Source organism: Heptranchias perlo, chromosome 20 (assembly GCF_035084215.1).
Source record: "Heptranchias perlo isolate sHepPer1 chromosome 20, sHepPer1.hap1, whole genome shotgun sequence".
NCBI lineage: Eukaryota > Metazoa > Chordata > Chondrichthyes > Hexanchiformes > Hexanchidae > Heptranchias > Heptranchias perlo.
The window spans coordinates 15,207,728-15,224,939 of NC_090344.1; the positions used below are offsets into that span (position 1 = coordinate 15,207,728).

At 44.9% G+C, this 17,212-nt stretch overlaps 4 non-coding genes across 4 annotated transcripts; 1 reads left to right on the forward strand and 3 right to left on the reverse strand.

Annotated features, from left to right (window-relative positions):
• Positions 1–8,369: 8,369 nt before the first annotated feature.
• Positions 8,370–8,455, reverse strand: trnak-uuu (transfer RNA lysine (anticodon UUU)). Its single transcript is given in 2 exon segments — positions 8,370–8,405; positions 8,419–8,455. It is a non-coding gene; the product is annotated as a tRNA-Lys (tRNA).
• A 6,127-nt stretch (positions 8,456–14,582) lies between these two features.
• On the reverse strand, positions 14,583–14,656 carry trnai-aau (transfer RNA isoleucine (anticodon AAU)). The gene has a single exon. It is a non-coding gene; the product is annotated as a tRNA-Ile (tRNA).
• Positions 14,657–16,522: 1,866 nt separating this feature from the next.
• On the forward strand, positions 16,523–16,612 carry trnap-ugg (transfer RNA proline (anticodon UGG)). Its single transcript is given in 2 exon segments — positions 16,523–16,558; positions 16,577–16,612. It is a non-coding gene; the product is annotated as a tRNA-Pro (tRNA).
• A 526-nt stretch (positions 16,613–17,138) lies between these two features.
• On the reverse strand, positions 17,139–17,212 carry trnai-aau (transfer RNA isoleucine (anticodon AAU)). Its single transcript has one exon. It is a non-coding gene; the product is annotated as a tRNA-Ile (tRNA).

Consider the following 17,212-nt stretch of genomic DNA (forward strand, 5'->3'; position numbering starts at 1 on the left):
GTGAATGTGAGAGAGTGAAAGAGTGAATGTGAGAGTGAGCGTGAGAGACTGTGAGAGAGTGAATGTGAGAGAGTGAATGTGAGTACAGCAGTGGGCTCGGTGTGGAGAATGAAGTGGGGCAGGTGGAGCATGTTTCAGTGGGGCAGCAGTGATCATAATCTCATTAGGTTTAGAACAGTTACGGAAAAGGACAAGGGACAAACAAATGGGAAAATTCCTAACTGGAGGAGGGCGAATTTCAGTGAGTTAAAAAGGGATCTTGTCCAGGTGGATTGGAATCACAAATTGGCAACAAAACAGTAATTGAACAATGGGAGGCCTTCAAGGAGGAGTTGGTTTGAGTACAGAGCAGACAGATTCCCACGAGGAGGAAAGGAACGGCCTCCAAAGCTGGAGATCCCTGGATGACAAAAGGTGTAGAGATCGTTATTTCTCCTTCATTTTCAGACGCTCCCTGACCGATCACTATTTCTCCTTCATTTATAGACGCTCCCTGACCCACCATTATTTCTCCTTCATTTATAGACACTCCCTGACGGTTCAGCATTTCTACATCATTTACAGACGCTCCCTGACCGATCACTATTTCTCCTTCATTTATAGACGCTCCCTGACCCACCATTATTTCTCCTTCATTTACAGACGCTCCCTGACGGATCAGCATTTCTACTTCATTTACAGACGCTCCCTGAGAATTCCCAGTATACACCGCGCAGGCGCGGGGCCGCGGCCTTTTGTTGAGAGTTGGTCCGGAGCGAAACGGGAGAAACCGGAAACCGGCGGGTAGTGAGGGGGGGATAATGTTCACTGTTTTATATTCGGGTCTGGGGCCGCACTCGGGGTTTGTGAAGCCTGAGCCTGGGCCTGAGCCCGGACCCGGGCCCCGGGGTTTATTGATCCTCTTGCTCCGATCCTCTGACCTGCACCGAACGCGCTCCTCCCGCAGCCTCGACTGACCGCGCATGCTCAGGACACGATGCCTTATCATGAGTCACTAATGCGCCTGCGCACTGTGCTCCTCTGATTCAGATAGGGCACAACCTCTACCGCGCTGCATGCTGGGTGCTACAGCCGCCATTGCTTATCGTAATGTCTGTACGAAAAGCAAAGACATTTGAAGCAGGGAGAGCGCGTTTGGATCAAGGATAATGAAATAAACTGAAAGCCCAGCCCTTCGTGCCATTTAAACCGGCACAAACACACGGCATAGAAGCCCCCCCCGACCCCACACACACACATTGGTGAACTCCAGAAAATATTTTATTCGGTAACTTGTATTAATTTCGTTTTATTAATTGTTGCAACTGACGGGTTCAATTAATGTTTATTTTCCAACTGCACCTCAGAACCGTCAGTTTCTCCATTAATCCCGCCATGGTGATTAACGAGATATCCGGACCAAAAGGAGCAGCAGGAATTTATTGCAATTTCCTGTAACGAGTGGGGTGCCACAGCGATCAGTGCTGGGGCCTCAACTTTTTACAGTATATAATAATGGCTTGGATGAAGGAACAGAGTGTCTTGTGGCCAAATTTGTTGATGATACAAAGATATGTGGAAAAGCAAGTTGCGATAAGGACACAAAGTGACTGGTAGATGGAATATAATGTGGGAAAATATGAAGTCATGCACTTTGGGAGGAAAAATAAAAAAGCAAAATATTATTTGAATGGAGAAATACTACAAAATGCTGCGGTACAGAGGAATCTGGGTGTCCTCGTACATGAAACATAAAATGTCAACATACAAGTGCAGCAGGTAATCCGGAAGGCAAACGGAATATTGGCCTTTATTTCGAGGGGGTTGGAGTGTTAAAGCAGGGAAGTCATGCTACAACTGTACAGGGTGCTGGTGAGACCACATCTGGAGTACTGCGTACAGTTCTGGTGACCTTATTTAAGGAAGGGCATACTTGCATTGGAGGCAGTTCAGAGAAGGTTCACTCGGTTGATTCCGGGTATGGAAGGGCTGTCTTATGAGGAAAGATTGATCAGGTTGGGTCTATAATCATTGGAGTTGAGAAGAATGAGAGGAGATCTTATTGAAACATACAAGATTCTGAGGGGACTCGACAGGGTAGATACTGAGAGGTTGTTACCCCTCATGGGGGAATCTAAAACTAGGAGGCATAGTCTCAGAATAAGTGGTCGCCCGTTTTAGACGGAAATGAGGAGGAATTTCTTCTCCCAGAGGGTTGTGAATCTTTGCAATTCTTTACCCCTAAAAGCTGTGGAGGCTGAGTCATTGAATACATTCAAGGCTGAGTTCGACAAATTTTTGATTCGCAAGGGAGTCAAAGGATATGGGGAAAGGGCGGGTAAGTGGAGTTGAAGTAAACATCAGATCAGCCATGATCTCATTAAATGGCGGAGCAGGCTCGAGGGGCCGAATGGCCTACTGCTGCTACTATCTCTTATGATCTTATGGTCTTATGGTAAATTGAATGGAGGGATGAGAGAACAGTTGGTCCTCCAACCAATCGGAGTGTGTGAGGGGCGTGAGTTGCGGCACTGAATGGGCGGGTCTAAGCCCAGATGTCCCCATTGTCTGAAGCATCATCGTAAAAAAATAATTTATCTTCAGCTCCAGGAGCAAACTCGACCTTTCTGTTGTGGCTTGTAACAGATGAAACCAGATGAGGTGGAGCAAACATTTCAACATTTGTTGGATAAACACATTAATTAAGAATAGCCAACATGGATAATTTGAGATAACTCGAGTCTTCTGATAAAGGGAATGCAGCGGTGGTTGTGCAGATGGATTGTGCAAAGGTATTTGATAAGATGCCGGACGGGAGGCTTGTTGATAAAATTAATACTCACGGTATTAAAATGAATGCGGCAGTGTGGGTAGGAAGTTGTGTAAAGGGCAGAAAACAGAGAGTAGTTGTTAATGGATGTTCTTCAGACAGGACAGATGTAAACAGTGGTATCCCCCAGGGTCAGTGTTGTGACCATTGCTCTTCTCAATACAGAGAATGATCTGAGCTTGGGTATGTGGGACACAAGGTGAAAATCTCTCTAAGACGCCAAATTTAGCAGCGTGGGGAACTGTGAAGAGGAGTCAGTGACTTCATTGTGACGTCCACAGGTTCGGAAACAGGCAGGTGAAGTTTAATGCAGAGAAATGTGACGTCATACATTTTGAGAGGAAGAAAAATGAGATGAAATGTAAACTAAATGGTCAAAGTTTTAAAGTCGAGGAGCAGAGAGACTTAGGGGTGGAAGGTTCTAACTAATGCATTGTCTTATTAATTAACAAGTCTGAGAGTCAGCAACTTTAATACCTTATTAAGAAATATATGAGCAAATTCTCTTTCCTCTACCATACCGGAGTAAACATGCAAGTCCCCCGTGCAGACGAGATGAACCCTCTGGATGGAACATCAGGCACCCTGAGCTTGATCTCCGGTGTCTCCACTCCCGACTGCCCCTTACATCAGTATCCCATCACTTTTATACACTGTAGTGACCCAACCCTGTCACTGGAGCTGGAACTTCCCTTGTCTGTGGTTTACAAGGACACATTGCTTGGTTCCTAGCAGTTACTTTTATTCAGTAGCATTCTCATGACCCCTGAACTACCTTGCTTACTGTTAATTAGAATAATGGAATCAAAGGAATTTACGGCACAGAAAGAGACCGTTCGGCCCATCGCGTCTGTGCCAGCCGAAAAAGAGATATCCAGCTTAATCCCACTTTCCAGCTCTTGGTCTGTCGCCTTACAGTTTACAGCACGTCAAGTACATACCCACGTACTCTTTAAATGCGATGAGAGTGTCCGCCTCTACCATCCTTTCAGGCAGTGAGTTGCAGACCCCACAACATTTGGGCGAAAGAATTTCTCCTCAACTCCCCAATAATCCTCCCATCAATCACTTTAAATCTCTGCCCCTGGTTACTATCCTATCTGTGAATGGATATGGGTCCTTCCAATCCACACTAGGACCCTCATAATTTTGTACACCTCAATTAAATCTGCATTCAGCCTCTTCTGTTCCAAAGAAAACATCCCCAGCCTATCCAATCTTTCCTCTTAGCTAAAATTCTACAGTCCAGGCAACATCCTTGTAAATCTTTCTTGCCTTGCATAAAATGTCTGCTATTTGAAAGTCGTAACATTTATCAAAGTCTGCGTTAAGTTTTCTTGCCATTTGTGTCAAGATTTGGAAAAGATCTGTTACCTGACTCTTTTAATGTTGCCGACCTTTAACTGTAACTCACAGTGTCTGAGCAGTTACCGTTATCATTGGACTTTTATGTATCTTCTTGTGCTCCATCTTCTTAACAACACAAGCTGATCACAGCAATGTTTTCTTCAAATGGAATCCCAGTGTGAAAAAATGCACAATTTCAGAGCGAAGCAACATATGCAAGATTGGTGGGAGATGCGACTGGAGATAATGGGCCTGGGGCAGTGAGAACATCTCTTGAGCATTAAGATATTCAGTATCCGAAGAAGCTGGGAGATGAGGCCGTTGTGTCTATTTATCCTGGTGTCTGAAAAATCCATCGTCTCTCAATACCCAGCATCATTCTCCCCCTTTCCTGCTTTCCAGTTAAGGTTTTTTACTCGTTGAGTCGCAGTATTTGCTTTGAACATCTATTTCACCGGCATCTGGAGGAGCAGAGGAAGCTGGAGATAAAGTAATGACAGAAACAGAAGGAGATGGCTCGTGATGGCAGAATCTTTTGTGTGTCAATTGCTTCAAGTGAGACATGACAGCCCTGCGTTGCCTTGCCCCTTTCCCAGGAGCTGCACTGATTCGGTGCGTGCGTTTCGGAAATGGAAACAGTTCCACCAGCAGCTTGTGGTAATATTTCCCCTCACTGTCTATTTCATGTACCTGCCTACCCGCACTTGGTGCTGTCGTTGTCTGAACAACTCTTTCATGTTCTAACAGTAAATTCCATTTTGTGCGAGCAACTTGTCTGGGGCGAAAGTGACGTGAGTTTCAAAGGGGCAAGTCGGAAAGACAGCGTTGGTCTGCTTGCTTGAATGAAAATTGCAGCAGATTCGCTGGTGGTCTTGTGCTGAGGATTCGGCGCTGTCGCCGCCGCGGCACCATGTTTGATTCCCGATCAGGGAACTTGACTTTCCTGGTGTTGTTCAAAATAGCACCAACCAAATTCCCCCGACTGAGCACAAAGCTCGCTCCTGATCAACATGAGTAATTTCACCGCTCCTGCCTGAACAGCCAGCAGCCCATCATTCTTCAATTTGACAACACATAAGAACGATACACAATGCACTTTCTTGCCTTCTGTAAAATGCCTCCTGTTCGAAAGTCGTGCCGCTCATCAAAGTCTGCATGAAGTTTTCTTGCCATTTCTGTCATGATTTGGAAAAGATCTGCTGCCTGACACTTTAAATGTTGGCGACCTTTAACTGTATCTCACAGTGTTCGAACAGTCACTGTTACAATTAACATTTTATGTATCTTCTTGCACTCTATTTCCTGAACAACACCAGCTGATCACAGCATCGTTTTCTTCAAATTGAATCCCAGTGTGAAAAAATAAACAACTTCAAAGCTAAGCAACGTGTGCAAGATTGGAAGGAGAGTGCGAGTGGAGATAATTGGCTTGGATCAGTGATCTCTTGAGCATCAAGACATTCATTATCTGAAAGAAGCACACAGGTGAGATTTTTGTCTCGATTTATCAGTGTAGAAAAGAAGCAGGGAGTTGAGATCCTTTTGTCCATTCATCCTGCAACATACAAAATCCTTCCCCTCTCAATACCCAGCATCTTTCTTTCCAACTCCTTGCTCTGCAGGGAAGTCTTGGTTTCATTAATTCTCCGTGTTTGCAGCAAACATCTAATTCACATGGCAGATCTGGCCTTGTCTTCCAGTCATAATACGTCCCATCGTGTTGACATCATGTTAGCAACTCAAGATAAGCTGTCTGATGTTCATGGAATGCATTCGCGCCTGTTTTCTCGATCAATATGTCGAGGAACCAACAAGGGAACAGGCTATTTTAGATCTCGTATTGTGCAATGAGACAAGTTTAATTAGTAATCTAATAGTAAATGATCCCATGGGGAAGAATGATCATAATATGATAGAATTTCATATTGAATTTGAGAGTGATGTCGTTAAGTCCGAAACTAGGGTCTTAAATATAAACAAAACCAATAACGTTGTTATGAGGGGTGAGTTGGCTCAGGTAGTTTGGGAAATTAGATTAAAAATATGATGGTAGATACGCAATGGCGAACATTTAAAGACATAATTCATAATTTCTCAACAAAATTACATTCGCTTGAGGATTAAAAACACCACCGGAAAAGTGGCCCAACCTTGGCTAACTGGAGAAATTAATGATAGAATTAGGTTAAAAGAGGCTTATATTGTTGCCAAAAAGAGTAGTCAGCCTGAGGATTCGGTGGGTTTTGGAAATCAGCAAAGGATGGCCAAGAAATTGCTAAAATGGGAGAAAATAGATTGAGGGTAAACCAGGAAGAAATATTAAAATGGATTGTAAGAGCTTCTACAAGTATGTACAAAGGAAGAGATTACGCGTAAGTCAACATGGGTCCCTTGGGGGCAGAGACAGGAGAATTTATATTGGAGAATAAGGAAATGGCAGAGACGTTAAACAAGTATTTTGTATCTGTCGTCATAGTAGAAGACAGAAAAATCACACCAGAACTATTGGGGAACCAAGGTTCTAATGAGAGTGAGGAACCTAAAGCAATTAAGATTAGTAATGAAAAAGTACTGGAGGAATTAATGGGACGAAAAGCTGACAAATTCATTGGCCCTGGTGGCCTACATCCAGGGTTTTAAAAGAGGTGGCTGCAGAGATAGTGGATGCATTGGTTTTATCTTCCAGAGTTCCCATGATTCTGGAAAGGTCCCCATGGATTGGAAGGTACCAAAATAACCCCGCTATTCAAGAAAGGAGGGAGAGAGGAATCAGGGAGCTACAAGCCATTTAGCCTGACAATAGTAGGAGGGAAATGTTAGAATCTATTACTAGGGACTTAATAACAGGACACTTAGATAATCATAACATGATTAGGCACATGCAACACGGTTTTGTGAAAGGGAAATCCTGTTTGACAACTCTATTAGAGGTTTTGAGGGTGCAGATAGCAGGGTAGATATGGGAGAACCAGTCGATATAGAATATTTGGATTTTCAAAAGGCAATCGATAAGGTGCCACACAAAAGTTTGTTGGACAAGATTAGGGCTCATGGGATAGGGGGTAATATATTAACATGGATTGAGGATTTGTTGATGTACATAAAATAGAAAGTCAGAATGAACAGGTCATTTTCGGGTTGGCAGGTTGTAACTAGTGGGGTGCCATGAATATCAGTGCTTGGGCCTCAGATATTTACAATCGATATTAATGACTTAGATGAGGGGACCGAGTGTAATGTATCCAAGTTTGCTAACGATACAAAACTAGGTGGGAAAGTAAGCTGTGAGGAGGACGCAAAGAGGATGCAAAGTGATACAGACAGGTTAAGTGAGTGGGCGAGAAGTTGGCAGATGAATTATAACGTGGGGAAATGTGAGGTTATTCACTTTGGTAGGAAGAATAGAAAAGCAGAATATCTTTTTAAAGGTGAGAGACTGCGAAATGTTGGTATTCAGAGGGATTTGTGTGTCCTTGTACACGGATCACAGAAATTTAACATGCAGATGCAGCAAGCAATTAGAAAAGCAAATGGTATGTTGGTCTTTATTGCGAGGTGGTTGGAGTACAAAGATAAGGAAGCCTTGCTGTAATTATATAGGGTTTGGTGAGACCACATCTGGAGTACTGTGTACAGTTTTGATCCCTTACCTGCGGAACGATACACTTGCCTTAGAGTGGATGCAACAAAGGTTCACTCGATTGATTCCTGGGATGAGAGGGTTGTCTTGTGAGGAGAGATTGAGCAGAATGGGCCTATATTCTCTGCAGTTTTCAATATTCAGGTGATCTCATTCAAACATATAAAATTCTTAGAGGGCTTGACAGGGTAGATGCTGGGATGCTGTTTCCCCGAGCTGGAGAGTCTAGAACTAATGTTTATAATCTCAAGATAAGGGGCCGGTCATTTAGTACAGAGATGAGGAATAATTTCTTCACTGAGAAGGCTGTGAACCATTGGAATTCTCAACCCCAGAGGGCTGTGGATGCTGAGCCATTGAATACATTCAAAACTGAGAGAGAGAGAATGTTGGACACGAAGGAACTGAAGGGACATGGGGATAGGTCGGGAAAGTGGAGTTGAGGTCGAAAATCAGCGATGACCTTATCAAATTTGCGAAGCAGGCTCGAGGGACTGAATGGCCAACTCTTGCTCCTTTCGCTGATTTTGGTCCGCTGGAAAAGCAGAACTTGCCAGCTGTTTTAAAAGTTTCCGCCTGAACAGGGACTTGAACCCTGGACCCTCAGATCACGACCTGTTCTTAAAAGTCTGATGCTCTACCGACTGAGCTATCCAGGCTCGCTGTTGGCTTGATTTCCATCATACAGATTCATGGTCGGACTCTGAATTATCCCTGTCGATGTCGAATTCGGGGGAGTCTCCCTTTTATACAATTTTCAGCAACGTGTTGAGGAGAATCCTTGTTTCTGTTGAACACGATGTAAGAATCATGGACAGTGAACTCGTGATTTTGCAATTCTTCTTGTTTGTACAAAATGTCTTTTCATAGGTTAGCAGCAATTAAAAAAAATACTTTACCCAATGGCTCCAAAGTTAAACTTGTTCCACACGGGAGCTGGAAAACGCCTCTCGATCTTTCAGCCGATCAACAATTGAAAGCGGAATAATTTCACCCGTCACACCGTGACACCAGGCAGCAGATTTGCCTCCTGAATTTTCCCTCCATGACACTTCAAACCGATGAATACCTGCTTCACGGAAAAAAGAATTGTGTTTTTGGTTCTTTCGATTGAAAGATGTCGGGCCGGCCGCTTTACCATTTCAGTTGTCGCCAATTGCCCCCTCTCCCTCCCATAAACAAATAAACTCTCACCTGCTGTTGCAAGACGGGAGGCCAGAGGAGCCTCAGTGCCCACACGGGGACATGAAGAAGTCGATGCGTTATGGAACCGGTTGCACCTTGAACTCCAGTCAAAATGTTGAGAAGTTTCAACTACTTCAGATGGCGATGGAGCTCACAACTCCAGCATTTCTCGAGCGTATAATTATTGTGGAAATAACGCGCGCTGACCGATTGCACCACTGGAGCCGCGCACGGTCTGTGTCACCAGTGCTCCCATCAAACAGCTTCATCCTCGGTCTATCAATTATCGCTTCGTGATCTTTCCCACACAGAAGCCTCCAACCAAGAGGCGTTTCGTTAAACATCCGCAGTGACCGTTAAAAGCCGTGGCATCGAAAAAAAAACCCAGACCATAAGAACTTTTAATTATATTATTATTATTATTAATAACTTAAGGACAATTATTTTCATGCTACTTTGAGGATTTGGGGAAATTGGGAGCTGAAACTAGGAAACTCTCTCAGGGCTGTCGTTATTTCATTTGAAAACCGAGGCTCGGAACTTCCTGATGGAGAAGTGAGACAGAAGGTTGTGGTGAGTGGCAGTTGTCGGGGAGATCCAGACGAGAGGGAGAAAAGTCAAAGTCACAGCTGTGACAACTCAAGTGCTCTGCTTATCTGTAATATTTAGAAAGTAATGTAAAATACAGGACAAACCAGTTTCGCATAGGTTATCAGAAATACCAAAAGTCCCGGGTTCAAAGGCGGGACTTTTAACATTTCTAGTAACGAGGGAACTGATTTAACCACCAGACCGTAATCATTTCACATGAATCTGAAGCGTCTTGCGGAAAACGGCAGTGCGAACTGTTATGTTCGTCTCATGACTTGAAAGACCCTCCAATTACCGACAGTATCTTTGAACGAGTGGTGCAGCCAAACCGCGATGGAAGCCGCTTTGCATTCGTCAAACGTGTCGGTGACGATATTGAGGTTGAAAAGGGTCGATTTCAATTATTTGAAATCTCAACATGTGACCCGAAAATTTACCGCAGAATCGAGTTTTTCCAGTAAGTCCTGAAATGAAGGGAAAGGCGGAACAAGCAGGTCGGAGAAATGAAGAGCATAAAATGTGGATGAAACTTGCACAAGTGAAAATCTCTGTATGTTGGAAGACTCAGTCCCCAGTGGTGGAGAGGATTGGTATTTCAAGGTGTCTCACAGCTCACACACACACCATTGGCTCATTTAACCACCTTCAACAACTCGATTACATCATCACTTTATCTTCTATACACAAGGAAATACAAATTTTGTCGATGCAACTTGTCCTCATAATTTAACCATTTTCGCCCCGGTATCATTCTGGTGAATCTGCGCTGCACCCCCTCCAAGGCCAATATATCCTCCCTGAGGTGTGGTGCCCAGAACTGAATGCAGTACTCGAAATGTGGTCTCAGCAGAGTTTATATAACTGTAACATAACTTCCACCCCTTTGAATTCCAGCTCCCTTAAGATAAAGACCAATGTTCCATTAGCCTTTTTAATTATTTTTTGTAAATGCCCACTGACTTTTCATGATTTCTGCACTTGGACCCGTAAACATCTTTCCTCCTCCACAGTTCCTAGTTTCTCACCAGTTAGAAAATATTCTGATCTATTTTGCTTAGGTCCAAAGTTTGAAAAGACTGGGTCTCTTTTCCAAATTAAAGAGTAGGCTGAAGGGTGACCTGATGTAGGACTTTCAGATTATGCAAGGATTTGATAGATCAGATGTCGATAAGGTGTTTGCACTTTTGGGGGTGAGCACTCCAAAACTTGGGGCCATGAATATAAGAGAACCATATTTAACCAGAGATTCGTTAGAATGTGCAACACGCTACCTCAACGAGTAGTTAAGGCGAATAGCTTGGATACATTTACGGGGAAGCTAGATAAACACATGGGGGAGAAAGGAATACTAGGGTTTGCTCATAGGGTTAGATGAAGAGGTGTTGAGAATGCTCGTCTCAGCATAAACACCGACATTGTCTAGTTGGGCCGAATTGTCCGTTTCTGTGATGTACATTCTATGTAATTCTATGTAAGCTCCATCTGCCACAGTTTTACCAACTCACGTAATCCATCAATTTCCCTTTGTAACTTTAGGCTCCCATCTAAACTACTCACTGTGCCACCTAACTTGATGTCGTCGACAAACTTGGATATACGGCTTTCTGTTCATTCATCTGCGTCATTTATAATGTGGAGATGCCGGGGATGGACTCCATACTCTCAACCTGGACTCAGGACACAGCAGACCAGCTACGATATACCGCCAAACAGACGAGGCAACGAAACTACGCTGCCTCCATGAAAACCAAGGGCAGGAAGCTTGAGAAACTCGGCATCACCACCAGCATCGACCAAGTTTCCCCTGGTGCCACGGTTGCAACCACAGGGAAGTCTATCGTCAATTTGTCCGACCACACCCTTCAACCAGACGAAATCGAAGTTCTCAGCCGAGGGCTCAATTTCTGCCCCAATACCAAAATGGACCCACTAGTCTCGCGGCGGACACAGAGGAATTCATCAGGAGAATGAGGCTCCGGGAATTCTACCACAAACCCCAAGATTTCAGCAGCGAACCCAATGAGACAATCGACGATCCGGAACAGCAGACAGAGGGATCCGCGGTACAGCAACCGAAGAGGAAAGAGTCAAACTGGACTCCTCCGGAGGGTCGCTGCCCTCAGCTGGACATGTCTGCTCAAGCTGTCAGGAAATGCGTCAATGCCAGATTCATCAGCCGCACTCAGAAGACAGTCCAGAATGTCACCCGAGCACAACGCAACGCCATCAACGCTCTCAAGACCAACTGCAACATCGTCATCAAACCAGCGGACAAAGGAGGAGCCATTGTCATACAGAACAGAACGGACTATTGCAAAGAAGCATACCGACAACTGGACAACCAGGAACACTACAGACGGTTTCCCGCAGATCCGACCAAAGAACACACCCACCAGCTCAACAAACTGATCAAGACCTTCGATCCAGACCTTCAAAGCATCCTACGCACTCTCATCCCACGTACTCCCCGTGTGGGAGACTTCTACTGCCTCCCAAAGATACACAAAGCCAACACACCCGGACGTCCTATCGTATCAGGCAACGGAACCCTGTGTGAGAACCTCTCTGGATACATCGAGGGCATCCTGAAACCCATCGTACAGGGAACCCCCAGCTTCTGTCGCGACACTACAGACTTCCTACAAAAACTCAGTAGCCACGGACCAGTTGAACCAGGAACACTTCTCACCACGATGGACGTCTCTGCACTATACACCAGTATCCCCCACGATGACGGCATCGCTGCGACAGCATCAATACTCAACACCAACAACAGCCAATCTCCGGACGCCATCCTACAACTCATCCGCTTCATCCTGGATCACAATGTCTTCACCTTCGATAACCAGTTCTTTACCCAAACACACGGAACAGCCATGGGGACCAAATTCGCACCCCAATACGCCAACATTTTCATGCACAAGTTCGAGCAGGACTTCTTCACTGCACAAGACCTCCAACCAACACTATACACCAGATACATCGACGACATTTTCTTTCTATGGACCCACGGCAAGGAATCACTAAAGAGACTACACGACAACATCAACAAGTTCCATCCCACCATCAAGCTCACCATGGACTACTCCTCAGAATCAGTTTCTTTCTTGGACACACGAATCTCCATCAAAGACGGGCACCTCAGCACCTCACTCTACCGCAAGCCCACGGACAACCTCACGATGCTCCACTTTTCCAGCTTCCACCCTAACCACGTCAAAGAAGCCATCCCCTGTGGACAGGCCCTGTGAATACACAGGGTCTGCTCAGACGAGGAGGAACGCGATGGACACCGACAGACGCTGAAATACGCCCTAGTAAGAACGGGATATGACGCTCGACTCATCGATCGACAGTTCCGATGGGCCACAGCGAAAAATTGCATCGACCTCCTCAGAAGACTGACACGGGATGCAACCAACAGAGTACCCTTTGTCGTCCAGTACTTCCCCAGAGCGGAGAAACTACGCCATGTTCTCCGCAGCCTTCAACATGTCATCAATGACGACGAACACCTCGCTATGGCCATCCCCATACCTTCACTACTCAGCTTTGAACAGCCGCCCAACCTCAAACAGACCATCGTTCGCAGCAAATTACCCAGCTTTCAGGAGAACAGCGTCCGCGACACCACACAACCCTGCCACGGTAACCTCTGCAAGACATGCCAGATCATCGACACAGATACCACCATCACACGAGAGGACACCACCCACCAGGTGCACGGTTCATACAACCTGTGACTTGGCGAACGTTGTCTACCTCATACGTTGCAGGAAAGGATGCCCCAGAGCATGGTACATTGGCGAGACCATGCAGACGCTGCGACAATGGATGAACGGACACGGCACAACAATCGCCAGACAGGAGGGTTCCCTCCCAGCCAGGGAACACTTTAGCAGTCAAGGACATTCAGCCACCAACCTTCGGGTAAGCGTACTCCAAGGCGGCCTTCGAGACACACGTCAACGCAAAATCGTCGAGCAGAAATTGATAGCCAAGTTCCGCACCCATGGGGACGGCCTCAACCGGGATCTTGGGTTCATGTCACACTACACGTAACCCCACCAGCGAACAAATGTTATCTGTTTTTAATATAACGGGTCATTGACTGTCTTCGTTCTGTCTCTCTCTCTTTTTTTTTTGGGGGGGGTTGTACATTCAGTGGCCTTTTAGATGACACCTTTCTGTCTGCTCACTGTGATTGCCTTGGCAACGGGCAGGAATCACCTGGCATTGTTCTGTGATTTTCAAATGCGAAGGATTCGAAATTGTCACTTCCACAAATAGGAATAGAAAACGAGATTGGGTGGACAGAAGCGGTTGGAAAGGATAGCCGATCGGCTGAAGACTATGGTGAAATTTTAGACCAGCTGCAGGGCTTTCTAGCCAGCGGCTCGTTGGTCTAGGGGTATGATTCTCGCTTTGGGCGTTTTTCCAATGGAATATGCGAGAGGTCCCGGGTTCAGATCCCGGACAAGCCCTGTTATCTCACTGCTTTTTAGTGAAAAGTCACCAATTGGATTCTGACATCTTTGCAGTTGTTCGAATTGAATTATATTTGAGCTCCAGAGGACAAAGTGCAGAAGTTTCCAAGGCGCAACACACACGGAGTAAATAAAATGTCTCAAGATGATTTGGAGATTGAAGCTGAATGTGAATTTACCCCAATTTAGGCGGTCTGATTGATATGAGATGACGGGATCGAGAACCACATATCCAAGTTTGCCGATGACACAAAGCTAGACAGAATTATAAGCAGTTTGGATGGAAGAATGAGATTACAGAGAGATATCACTAGATTAAGTGAATGGGCAAAACTGCGGCAAATGGATTTCAACGTAAGCAAGTTTGAGGCCGTCCACTTTGGACCTCAAAAAGATAGATGAGAAAACATATTAATGGATGTTACTCCAAAAAATTGACCACATGACATTTTGTGTGGATTCGCTTGTTTCTCAAGTCTGCCAAACTTTTAAAAGTTACCAAAATATTGCAAAAGGAACCTAATGGCCCGTACGGGGATCGAACCCGCGACCTTGGCGTTATTAGCACCACGCTCTAACGAACTGAGCTAACCAGCCATGTATACATCTTAGCTTTATGGGCTTACCCGCGTGTTGGGTAGTTTGTGTTTATTTTTACACCATCTGACAGGTTTTTACAACGAACATTGAATAAATCACATCCCTTAAACATTGTTACTTGTTTCTGTGTATACTGTCTAGGATGTAGATCAAAATTAACAAACAAAGAGCACTTTAATGTAACAAATTAAATTCCGATCAATATTATTTTACCAACAATGAACAGCCCATCCATAAAACACTGCCCCGCTATAAAACCTGTGGGCAGGACCCTGAGCTACTGTGAAAATGATATCACCGCAACGTGATTCGATCACGCTGCGTTTTGACGTTGAGTCAGATGTCTGTCTGTCTATCCGTCTGATTGGGTCTCTGCCTTATTCTCAGGCCAGGCTTTTTGTTTGCTGTCTGCAGGCCTCGCTCCCCGACTGACTGAACAACTACCGGGCCGTGTGTCAGAATCAATGACTGTGACTGACTGTCTGCCCATTTATGGCCACATTTCTGAGTTCCTGCCATCGCTCTGTGTCGCAGGCCTGTCTCTGTCCCTTAGGATCACAACACACCCACAAGCTTCACGACTGAACGCAGGTTTGGTCAGTCTGTCCTCGCAGGTCCTTCGGAAGCTAATGATTTTCAACTGAATTATTTTTCCTGAGCGACTTGTGAAGTTTTGTTCAGTGATATGTTTGCGAAAGAGAACGGAGGAAATAGTTAGTGTGCAACTCGACATTTCTCTACATCGGAATAGAAAACGTGATTGGATGGATAGAAGAGGTCTGAAAGGATGGCCGATCGGCTGTGGGTGGCACCGAATTCTGCAGTGGCTGCAGTGGTTCATTACCGGTAATGAAAATGAGGTAATATACTACCACAAGCTGCCGCTGAAAATCATTCAATTCCCAAACTTGACCCACCGAATCAAATGAAGCTCCTGGGAAAGCTACAAGACAACGCCGGTCTATCGGGCATCGTTTGAAGCAACTGGCAGTTTAAAGTGGCATCTACAGCCATGCAAGTACTGCCATGTGCCGCTGCGATCGCCGAGTGGTTGAAGCGTTAAATTCAAGATCAAATGGAGTTTTCCTTCGCAGGTTTGATTTCTGCTCGCTGAATTATTGTTTAAAGATCCGTTCAATGCTCAAATGAATGAACTGGATCTAACTCACTTAATTTATCTCTCTCAGTGCATGAGAGATACTCGAGCGTGGCCGGCGCTTTTAATTGAGTGCCCAGTGTACTCTTGCAAAATTCAAATACACAAGAAAGAATCTTGCCCAATCTGCAACTAAAATTCTGCTACTTTGCAGAACCACCCATTTATAAGCGACTTTATTTAGATGAATCTCACTATCTCTCCTTGTCTCTATGTTGTCCCCTGATGGACTTCTCAGGCTTCCTGGAACGGGAAAGGCTGATCGAACGTGCAACACCAGCAGGGAAAGGTAAAGGAAATAAAGACTGAGACGGTCGGAAAAGTAAAGGTGCAACCCAGCTGATAAATTCGGAGCTAATGTCTCCACATTTTTGTCTCTTCGCCCTCACAGTGAAAGGAAACAGCAATGTGAGTAAAATATACTTATGATAGCTTGTATACTCTGACGATGCCGAGACAGATGCCAATGTAGCTTCAGATTAACTAATTCTGAAAAGTATTATTTGAAGAAACAAGTCGTACATTGTAAACGAATTTAGTAAAGAGAGGCTAATATTGGTGACTGGAAATAGGTAGTGTACAACTTGATATTGCTGCAAATAGGAATAGAAAACGAGATTGGGTGGACAGAAGCGGTTGGAAAGGATAGCCGATCGGCTGAAGACTATGGTGAAATTTTAGACCGGCTGCAGGGCTTTCTAGCAAGCGGCTCGTTGGTCTAGGGGTATGATTCTCGCTTTGGGCGTTTTTCTAATGGAATATGCGAGAGGTCCCGGGTTCAAATCCCGGACGAGCCCTGTTATCTCACTGCTTTTTAGTGAAAAGTCACCAATTGGATTCTGACATCTTTGCAGTTGTTCGAATTGAATTATATTTGAGCTCCAGAGGACAAAGTGCAGAAGTTTCCAAGGCGCAACACACACGGAGTAAATAAAATGTCTCAAGATGATGTGGAGATTGAAGCTGAATGTGAATTTACCCCAATTTAGGCGGTCTCATTGATATTAGATGACGGGATCGAGAACCACATATCCAAATTTGCCGATGACACAAAGATGGACAGAATTATAAGCAGTTTGGATGGAAGAATGAGATTACAGAGAGATATCACTAGATTAAGTGAATGGGCAAAACTGCGGCAAATGGATTTCAACGTAAGCAAGTTTGAGGCCGTCCACTTTGGACCTCAAAAAGATAGATGAGAAAACATATTAATGGATGTTACTCCAAAAAATTGACCACATGACATTTTGTGTGGATTCGCTTGTTTCTCAAGTCTGCCAAACTTTTAAAAGTTACCAAAATATTGCAAAAGGAACCTTATGGCCCGTACGGGGATCGAACCCGCGACCTTGGCGTTATTAGCACCACGCTATAACCAACTGAGCTAACCGGCC